We start from the raw sequence: 11027 nt of genomic DNA on the forward strand, positions 1-11027 counted from the left end.
AGAGAAGTTCTTGATTTTTGTTGCTCTTAAGAGACTTAATAAAAAGAGCTACACATTAGGGAGGTCTAGTCATTGCACAAGGCATGTGGGATCCAATGTGAAGCAGGAGATTGCTGCTCCACCCTCTTCTCCCTTTAGACTGAGCAAACCACAGATTTCCTGGGCAGTTGATGGGGAGTGGTGGGGTAGAGAGCAGGTGAGAAGGGTATGAGAAGCTCACATGGACGACAGTACTCCTGAAGGAAGAGACTTGAGTGGCCAATGGAAGAAATACCAGAGACGTGATGATACTTCCATCTTGATCTGGGAGAAGAGAGATGTATCTGTTTATATAGAAGCAAAGAGAAGGAACAATGATGGGATTGAAGCTGGAAAGGTTTTCAAAGTACTGGATGGTCAGACAAAAACAGTGGTTGTATACTTCTTGGAGGCAGAGTCCAGATGATGTCCTAGGGCGGAGAGGGCTAGCAGGTGGCCAGGCAACTAACGTAAGCAGTATGGATTTCATGCCAAATGTGATGGAAAATCCTGGAGGATTCTGAGCAGAAGAGAAACCCAATCAGTTTGATGCTTTAGCAATCACATACTAAAGCAGTAGTATAATTGGACTGTACTTTAAAAATAGTTCTCCTAGTGTTTGTTGAAGGATTAAAGTTAGACAATGAGGGGGAAAAAAAAAGAGGCTGAGCAATAGGTAAGTGGAGCTATCATCCCCCTTAACTGAGAAATGTGTGGGAACAGCAGGCTTTCAGGAGAAATGGAACAATTGTATTTTTCTGAACAGAGTGGTTTTAGGATGGTAAATAGATGAGCTAATGGAGGTAGCAGTTTGATATAAAAATTATGAATTCAGAGAAGAAATATGATTGAAGATTTAAAATTGGGAGTCACGGCATATTGAAAAATAGTATTTAGAGCCAGGATTCAGATGAGATCACCTAAGGAGTTTTTGATTGGATTTGAGATAGAAAAGTAGGAGCAGCAAGCCCCAGAACATCCCAACACCTAGAGATCAGGTTGACAAGATGATTCAGCAACATGTGAGGCAACTTAGGTGGAGAGGAGATCAGAAAAATACTTCCTCCAAGAACTAAACAAACTGTCTCAAAGAGGAGGGAGTGATTAAATCTGTCAAATGCTGCTAAGATTTTGAGCGACATATGGACTGAGAACTGGCCATTGAATTTAGCAAAAAGGAGGTATTGACGATAGCTGTCTCAGCAGAGTGATAGATACGAAGTGTGGTGAGCCGTTCTAATTAGACCGTGGCCGCCATTAGAAGATGGCGCCGGCTTCCACTGTGGCCTGTGACAAACAACTCCTAATATGGAGAATTGGCACGCAATCCCTTCCCACCCTATGAGAAAGGTCCACGTGGCAGCTTAGGATTGGTATGCGGGAGGCTTTATTAGGCTGTGCTTGGGCGCTCGGCGGGGGGTCGCTAGAAGATGATACTTGAATCAAGGCCTGAATAAACTGCTGAAAGAAGAATCCTGTGTTGTGTTTTCCCTTGCTGGCGAGGGGTCGCGACAACGAAGTCTAATAAGAATGGTTTCAAGAGAAAGGAGAAAAATTGCTGAAGATAGTTAAAATAAAAAAACTGTTGCAAAGGAAAGCAGAAACATCAGGAGGTAGTGTAGAATCTAACACTTTTTTAAAGGCAAGAGACCTTTCAGTATGCTCCTATGTAGATGAGGTTAAACCAAAGACTGGGGAAAAGTCTGTGATACAGAAGAACAAATGAGACTTGCAGAAGTACTCTTCTTGAGTAGATGAGAAGTGATGTGATCTAGCACCAAAGGGCAGTGCTGGCCCATGCTAAGAGGATAGACAACTTGCTCAAGGTCAAGGAGTGAAGGGAGCAGACATGTGTATAGACTGGGCTGATATTTCCATGCTATGCACTGTTATGATGGTTTTACTTGCTATCTATTGAGACAGATTAACATCCATGCTGTACTGGTTGTTAAAATTCCGTGAAATGTTGGATGAGTTTATGGGTTGAACCTTAGAGAATGTAGGCATTCTTCTCATTCCAATTTGTTAGGGAAACAAAGTGGGGGTCAGCTGTTAAAAGTGAGGAAGGATAAAGTGTTTTGATGTATCACTAGAGCATTCTGAGAAATATGAGGGGTGAAATAGTGACCTTGAAGAATGAGAGGATGAGTAGAAATGTATTTGTGTTTGGGGACAGCATTGAAGGCACAAAATTTGTGATCACGAATTCAAATTAAGATTCATTGGCATGAATGTGTTAGTGTTTTGTTCCCAGTTTTCTATTATTTTTTTAGCTGCTTAAGTGTGGCTATAAAATAGACTGAGAGTTGGCTTACCCAGTATAGGCCTGTTACAAGGCCAGAGAGAGAGATGCAAGAGAGTTGACTGTTTATGCAACAGACCATTATACTGATGGACCACAAGTCAAAACCCCACATGAGTACATCAGGTAAGAAGATTTATGATGGCAAAGAGGAGAGAAGACAGAGGGTTTTATGCCATTGCTAGGGACGTAGAACTTTTGGAGGTCAAGTTACTGAAGGAAATATGGGGCAAAGATATATGGACAGAGACTAACTGACTTAAAATAGAAGTATTGGGAGAAGTATGTCATCATCTATGACAAAGTCTAAGGATACAACAATGGGAGTGAGTAAAAATGGGAGTTTTGAGGATAAAAAAATCAAAAGGTGGTGAGGTAGACAGTGACCCTGAAGTCTTCAGTGGATTATAGGGAGTGATGTGGAGTCCAGGGGTGGCCTTAGAGGGAGGTATAATAGGTGAGAAACAGAACATTTTAGACAATCTGAAGAAACAAAATCAAGCCTAAGGAATGCTCGAATCTAAATCTAAACCTTATATGATGGAGGGCATGAGAGAAAATGAACCAGTGGCTGGTGAGGGACCTGAGTCTAGAATTCCTCACTATGTTCAGAAAACTGCAGAAAATGAGCAAGGAAATTGAAATCACATTAACCTAGGCTCAAGTCTCCTCTGCTGGTACTGGGTGTTGGACAATTGACCTAGTAATCTCATTGACAGTTAGATTCAAAATGGCGGATGGACGGTCAATCAGAAAAGGCACAGGGAGCTGCCCTGAAAACCGTGGTCCTAGGTAAAGGTGAAATATAATGCAGCAGATTCTTCTCACTCACCTGTCCAAACACTGTTCTCTCAGCACCATTTCAGGCCCTTCTCACCTGATGAGATTCCTGTTATTTGTGCATTTGATCATTTATTTAAATAATTTACTTGGCCTACTTTTTGCTGGGTCTTATGAAGATGAAAAAAGCTGATACTTCAAAACCCTACATGTTGTGAGCTCTGCTTTTGATGGTTTTACCCCTCGACATGTGTAGAGCATTTACAAAACATATGCACATCTGCCATCTTATCTGATCTCTGTGTTATGTTCTGGAGAGACTTCAGAGGATCTGACTGACCCACGGTGGCACAGTGTCCTGAGTCACAGCCACTGCGCTGGCCTTTTACAAAAGTAGACTTGTGCTTTATGCGTTTGCTTTGTCCCATGCTTCTTTAAGGTTAATTCAATCAGTCCAAGAAACAGATTCAATCTAGGAAAGTTTCTGGAGATAGAAAAATAAAAACAAAATACTGCTTAATTGAACAGAGTTGGTGAGATTATGTGTGAAAGCTTTGTGAGCTGAGATGTTTAATAGAAATGTAAGGGGGAATCTCTTTTCATAAATAGGATGATATAGTAGGGGTTAGTAAAACCCAAACCAGCCTGTGTGACCTGTAGCCACAATGAGATACTTCCTATCCTCCATTTTTTTCTCATTTGAAAAATGTCATCAATAGTACCTCCTTCATGGGGTTGTTGAGGGGATCAAATGATATTATAGACTAGAGTTTTTCTTTCTTTTTAATTAAAAAGTAATTCATCAAAAGTGGGCTAGCTGGGCACAGTGGTGCACACCTGTAATCCCAGCAGCTTGGGAGGCTGAGACTGGAGGTTCACAAGTTCAAAGTCAGCCTGGGCAATGTCGAGGTGCTAAGCAACTCAGAGAGACCCTGTCTCTAAATAAAATACAAAATGAGGCTGAGGATGTGGTTCAGTTGTCAAGTGCCCCTGAGTTCAATCCCCGGTACCCCCCCACACAAATATGGGCTTCAATATTTTTGTACTTTAAGAGAAGTAACTTCCAGATTGTCATCCCTAGAGGGTAGAGACACAATTGTGGACAAATTCATGAGGATCTTTAAAGCTTGTGCCTCCTCCGTGACTATTGCGGGTACACTATGTTGGTGGCTACCCAGAGAAGGTTTATTCCTTCTGAACACCGAGTAGGGCAGGGCAGGTTGGACCTTCAGGTAGCTTGGGCTCCCTACAGCCTCTGGAATAAGGAGTGCTATGCCCTAGTTCTTCTTTTCTCTCCTCTCTATTTAGTATGGGACACAGCATTGATTTGATTACTACTTCTCTAAGGGAAGACTTGAATTCAGAGGATTGAGTTGGGGAGTCACTTTGAGAAAGGGTGGGGAGCAGAAGGTTTCCAATACCCCCATACATGTTGCCAATCTTGCCCATACACTGGCCATGTTCTCCTTGCCCAGCATGGGAAAGGTGTGCAGAAGGCTCTAGATGAAGGCTCTTCTGTTGACAGATCAAAACTAAACAAACAAAATGAAAAGCCTATTGCCAGTCTCATTGAAAGGCTGTTTGGTAGCATTCAGGATATGATTTAAGTTGTAGGTCACTATCGCATCCAGTGGCTGTATCCTGTTACAGAGGGGTCCTTTGGATTTCTTTGCAAATGACTTAAATATCTTCAATTCATTGCTAGGGAATATTTCTGAAAGGCAAAAATTTGCATTTATTATCTCCTCTTTTCCCTTTTTTGACTGCCTTCATGAATAAGCACAGACCACCCCAGCCATTGAGGCAGGATTCTGGGGAGCAGCTTTTGTTTCTCCAGAATTTTCTCACTTGGAGGATAAATTTGACTTTCTCTTCTCAATACTGTGCTGTACACAGTTGAGCTTTTGCTGAAAACTATGAGTCATTTTTCATAAACAGGGATTGTCAAAAGTGCTTGATTCACATTATAGCAACAACAAATACAGAAAAAGCCCCAAACTGAGCGAGTTCCAAATTTTCAGATGTTCTGCAAAGAGAAGGGACGTGGGAAATGCTGTCTTTGGAGAAATCTCTTCACTTTTTAGGTTTTGGGTTTTTTATTTTTATGTTTAAAATTAAGATGATAACAGGAGTATAATAGCCATATAGTAAATCTCATGAAAATAATCTCATGGATATTGGACAATATTATTGGGAGTGGTTGCATTATTTTTCTACAGTTTCTGAAGAAATATATGGCTGACAATGCAGTCTCTTTTATTTTATGGTTATTTGAATCACTATACTTCAAAATATATTATGTTTTAGAAATGAACATTATACACAGTGGTGAAATTAAAATGTTTTAAGTATCGGTAAAATGACATCCAATAGTGCAGACCATTTAATAAAGCAGCCAGACCAGACCCAGTTCAAACTGTGCTGGGTGATTCTGCTTCTGCTGGGAATGTGTTATTTTGAGGTAAAAGGAAATTGGGTTTAAAAGCTTTCCATCTGTGGAATGCATCAAAATAAACATCATATGAAAACTACTTAGAAAAAGTCAAAACGAGTATGCGTTATATGAATTATAAACACAAATAGTCATATATCTGTGCAAAAGTAGCCAACACCCGGAATGTATCATTGGATATTGTCAGATCCCAAAGAATTCAACTGTCAAAATTCAGCTGACTCTATGAAGGATTCAGAATGCAGTGATCCAACCATGGTAATAATAAAATACAGCTGTTGTGCTTTAAAAGCCACAGAGGCAGACACTGGGGGGAGATTTGTCTATGGAAATTAACTGATTTATGAATTTATTAGGTCACATTTGTGGCAGCAACCACAAGTTGCTTACCCAATATCTCTTCTCCCTTCTTTTTTAGCGACGGAATCCCGATGTTACATACAACATTAGTGTAGCCAACTGAAAACTCTCCCTTCTGAGCAAAACCCCTTTAAAAGTACATCCCAAAGCCCATTCCTCTTGCTGCTCACATAAGAATGTCTCTTAGCTACAAAGAAAGTCAGGAAATTTACAGTATTTTGAGCTCACCATTTGAGAACTGGAAGAGGATTTAGAAATCACACAGCCTAATGTTTCAACTTAAAGTCAAGAAAGCAAAGCTCTGAGAAAAAGCTTCATTTCCCAGATTTCTTTCTAGCTACCGGGAGACAATTCTATGTACCAAATGATAAAGGAATGGGACTTTGGTCCCAGCCTCTACATTCTGTGTGAGTGAATACAGATTGTGTGAATACAGATGTGATAGTTGGAGCTCCAGTACTATCTTCTTACCATGATGCATGCTTGAGGACAGAAGCCATCTGCTAAAGATTTCAGTTTTGAAACACTGAAGGATTCAGTGTCTCTGAAAATGGTAGGCAGGCTTACCAGTCATGGACTTTGTCTTGACTTCTTTAATAAATTTCTATTTTATTAAATACAATGGAACCAATAGGAACTGATATGTACCCATATCAGCCTATAGTAAGAGGATAAAAGATAACAAGGTAAATGTTTCAAATTTAAACCAAAAGCAAAAGACAAGAAAAAGCTATAGACGAGAGTCTCAGAAGAATGCTCTTCTCCAGTTCTGAAAGAAAGAGAATATCAGAGCAAGCTTCACGAACAGAAGGAAGGCTCCATGGTCCTGCCTCAGGGTTTGTTTAGATGGCAAGAATTTTAAAGTACCAGCATCTGCTTGGCATTTACTGTTTTAGTTGTGTACTTTTTCCATGAGAACGTCTTGTGGAGGAGGAATGGTCAAAGGCAGTATCAGAGAATCTATGTTCTAACCAACACCATCTTGATTACACTTCTTTAGTGATCTTTAGTGAGCCCTGCATTATTGAGCACAGGTGTTTTTTTTTTCTTTTTAATCAGCACCATTTAATCAGAAGTACTTGGCCAGCTCATCTGCTGCCATCTACACAGAATTGGCTGGAAGACAAGAACTTCTCCTTTTGTCACATTTCTACATACACCTAGATAAACAATTGTCATTGCTCATTTGCAACTGCAGTGTCCCTTTATTAGAGCTGAGAATGTCTTTTTGTTTCCAATCTTTACCTTTTCTTTTAAGCAAAGAATATTCAACATCCTCTGCTGACCTTTGTCTCCAATTCTAAAACAAAATCCACAAAAAGTTGGTCTCAGAGTCCTAATGACACTTGACTGAGCTAGAGTGACACCACAGACTCAAGAGCTCTACTGTGGCTCCCTCTTTCTATGCTGTGGTAGGAACAGGGTGTGAGCAGTTGGTTATTTAGAAGGTGAGGAATGGTGTCAGAAAAATACCTCACATTCCATGCTTTCTTTAGATGATAAAAAATTCAGGTGAAACAAGTCTTTAACAAGTTTTTTTGAAAAGTGTAGCTAAGTTTTTCCTAAGACCAAACTGGCCTTTCCATTTTATTCTTGATTTTTTTTTAAATTAGAGCTTTATAGTTACGCATGCTAGTTGGGTTCATCCCAACAAATCATGAGAATGCATGGGAATTGATTTAAGCTTATGTCCCTCCACTTCTCACCGTATTATACCTCCCTCTTCCATTCACCTTCCTCAACCCTAATAGACTTCCTTTCACTCATCTATTAATTTATATTTAATTGGTTCCTTATGTTATCTTATCCTTTTCTCACCTTTTTCTTAATTTTACTCTAGATTCCACATATGAGAGAATACATCCGACCTTTGAGTTTCTGAGTCTATCTTGTTTCATTGAACATGATATTCTCCATTTCCATCCATTTAATGACAAATGACATAATTTCATTTTATGGCATTTTATATCATATTGTGTGTGTGTGTGTGTGTGTGTATAAAATACTTGGGAATCAACTAAATGAAAGAGGTGGAAGACTTCTACAATGAAAACTACAGAACGTTAAAGAAAGAAATATGGAAAGACCTTCCATGTTCTTGGATAGGCATAATTAGTATTGTCAAAATGACACTACTACCAAAAGCACTATACAGATTTAATGCGATCCCAGTCAAAATCCCAATGACATTCCTCATAGAAATAGAAAAAGCAATCATGAAATTCATCTGGAAAAATAAGAGAACCAGAATACCCAAAGCAATCCTTAGCAATAAGAGTGAAGCAGGTGGCATCACTATACCAGAACTTAAACTATACGACAGAGCTATAGTAACAAAAATGGCATGCTATTGGCACCAAAATAGAGTTGTAGACCAATGGAGCAGAATAGAGGACCCAGAGACAAACCCCTATAATTACAGCTATCTCGCATTAGACAAAGGCATCAAAAACATATATTGGAGAAAAGACAGCTTCTTCAACAAATGGTGCTGGGAAAATTGGAAATCCATATGCAATAAAATGGAATTAAACCCCTATCTCTCACCATGCACAAAACTCAACTCATGGTGGATCAAGGACCTAGGAATGAAACCAGAGACCTTGCACCTAATAGAAGAAAAAGTAGGTCCAAATCTTCTCCATCATGTTGTGTGTGTGTGTGTGTGTATAATTATTTTATGTATACATAATTATATAATATGTTTGATTATTATATTATGTATATAATATATTCATTGTATTATATATGATAATATGATATATACTATATATAATATAATTATATGTTATATGTAATGGTATATATAATGTATATGATATATATCATAATTTCTTAATCCATTCATCTATTGATAGGCATCTGGGTTGATTCCATAATTTAGCTATTGTGAATTGAGAGCATAGATTTTTGTAATAACTCAAACACAATGACCTTGCCAAGCAAAACTATAATCTTTATTTTACAGATAAAAGGAACTCTAGAAATTTTGCATACATTACTCCTGGTCATGATGTTAATAAGTAAACATATCTGAATTCAAATCAGATATAGCACAACTGTGAAGTCTGAGATCAGTTATCTCAACACATTATTGATAAACAAATCTGCCAGTTATTAAATAACTACTATGCTCAGAAATGTATCACATACAGTAATTAAAAAAAAATCCCTGGGAGAGTGTTTAAGGTAATAAAACTGAATGCCATAGAGATTTGATAATTTGATCAAAGTCAAACGGCCAGTATGTGGGCAAGCCATGATTCAGACTTAGCTGTTGCTAACTCCCAAATGCATTCCATTTCCCTTAAAAAATGTGAGTTTTCACACAGAAACCTAATAGCACACATCTTGTGCATTAAGGATTGGAGAATCAACTAAATGAAAGAGGTGGAAGACTTCTTAATTTCAATTAAGGATTGAAATTAAGGCAGACACCAGGAAGTGGTAACTGTGGAATAGCATTTGGGTAAGACAAAGAGATTATATCTACTGGTGTTCAGCCCTGCGTGGAGAAGAGGAGCTGTTTGTATGTATTTGCCTGGTAAGTTGTGCACTCCAAGAGGGCAAATGGTATCAGTTATGGGAGAAGAGAGTAGTTTCATTTCTCTTTTGTGTGTGGCAAGTCTTACCAGGGTTCTGTGTAGAGGTGGTCTCCTGGGTCTGAAGATGTTAAAGAAGAGAGACTCTGAGGTTCAGAGTAGGGCTGCACTCTTCCAGCTTCAGAAAACGGCTTTTGGGCAGTGGACCACCTTGATCCATCATTCTGCAGGGCATTTCTTAGGCTGTTCAAGTAGTTTTCACTAAATTTGAAAACCTGCCTGAATAACATGAATAAATAGATACTTGCTAATAGGCAAAAATCTGTATTATACTTCAGAAAATGCATGAGTCTGGGTGTTAAGAAAACTTCTGTTCCCAGTTTGACATTTATTTTAATTGTAACCTTGGGGAGCTGATTTTTCTCTGGGTCTCATTTTCTCTATTAACCCATAGTATATCATTAAGTAGGGTTACCAGCTCCTCCCAGTTTTCCCACTTTAAAAAATGGGAATTCCTGTTTCTTGGGAGTTACCTCAGTGTTGGAGAAACCAGAAGAATAGGTCCCAATAACATTAAGGTTATGTGAGATCAATGTCCATTTCCAGTTCAAATCTTGGACTCCAAGTACTGCCCTCTCTGGTCTTGGGTTTCCCATCTAAACATTATAGGTTTGGATTTAATGAGGGGATTGATTGAGGCCTAGGGTGAGTAGACATGATGTTTTCCCCAGGCTATTCCAGTTTTAGAAGTGAAAATCCCACATTTTGGTAAATCCCTTTATCCTGGGAAAATTGGGACAGTTGGTTGCCCTCCAAACAAGCCCTTCCAGCTTGGGCCTCCTTGAGGTCTGTGACTCAGGTCCAGCCACATGCACTGTAGTAGGCTTGACCTGCCCTGATTGACCTCATTAACCACTGGCTTTCAAAGTATTGGAGGCAGGAGGCTGAACCGGCATGATTAAGAGGCTCATAGTTAAGATCTTCAAATGTCACTCATCTCAGGCAAATCTATACAAAACTCTTTAACATGACAATAGTCAAGCTAATGCCCTGATTTCACACACACATTTACATAGGGGAAAATGGTCACCTAGTCCTCTAATGAGGGTCCTTATACATGCTCAAAAGAAAGAGGACTGACTTGTGATCGAGATGTGAATTGAATTATTTTATTAATCTCTAAGACATACTGTTATGCTTCTTAACCAAAGGGCTCATATTATGAAGAGGAATCCAACCCATATTAACCATTTGTGGCCTTGAGATAGTTGCTTTGTCAGCCTAAATCCTGGAGTGGAAATATTGTGGAACTGTCACAGTCAACCCAGACTGGACATGTATATGAGCAGGAAAGAAATCTTTTTTGTTATGAGCCATTCGTATCTAGGTATTGTTCACTGCTGCAGCAAAACAAATCAACAACAACAACAACAACAACAAAATCCATGATAGAGTCATAAAATTAAATTAGATAAGGACATCAAAGAGCTTTGTAATTCACACATCCCTATATGGAAGTGAGGAATAGGGCTGATTATTTTTTTTCCAGTTCCCAAGTCACATCATAATGGAC

This window comes from Marmota marmota, unplaced genomic scaffold, assembly GCF_001458135.2.
Source record: "Marmota marmota marmota unplaced genomic scaffold, marMar, whole genome shotgun sequence".
Taxonomy (NCBI): domain Eukaryota; kingdom Metazoa; phylum Chordata; class Mammalia; order Rodentia; family Sciuridae; genus Marmota; species Marmota marmota.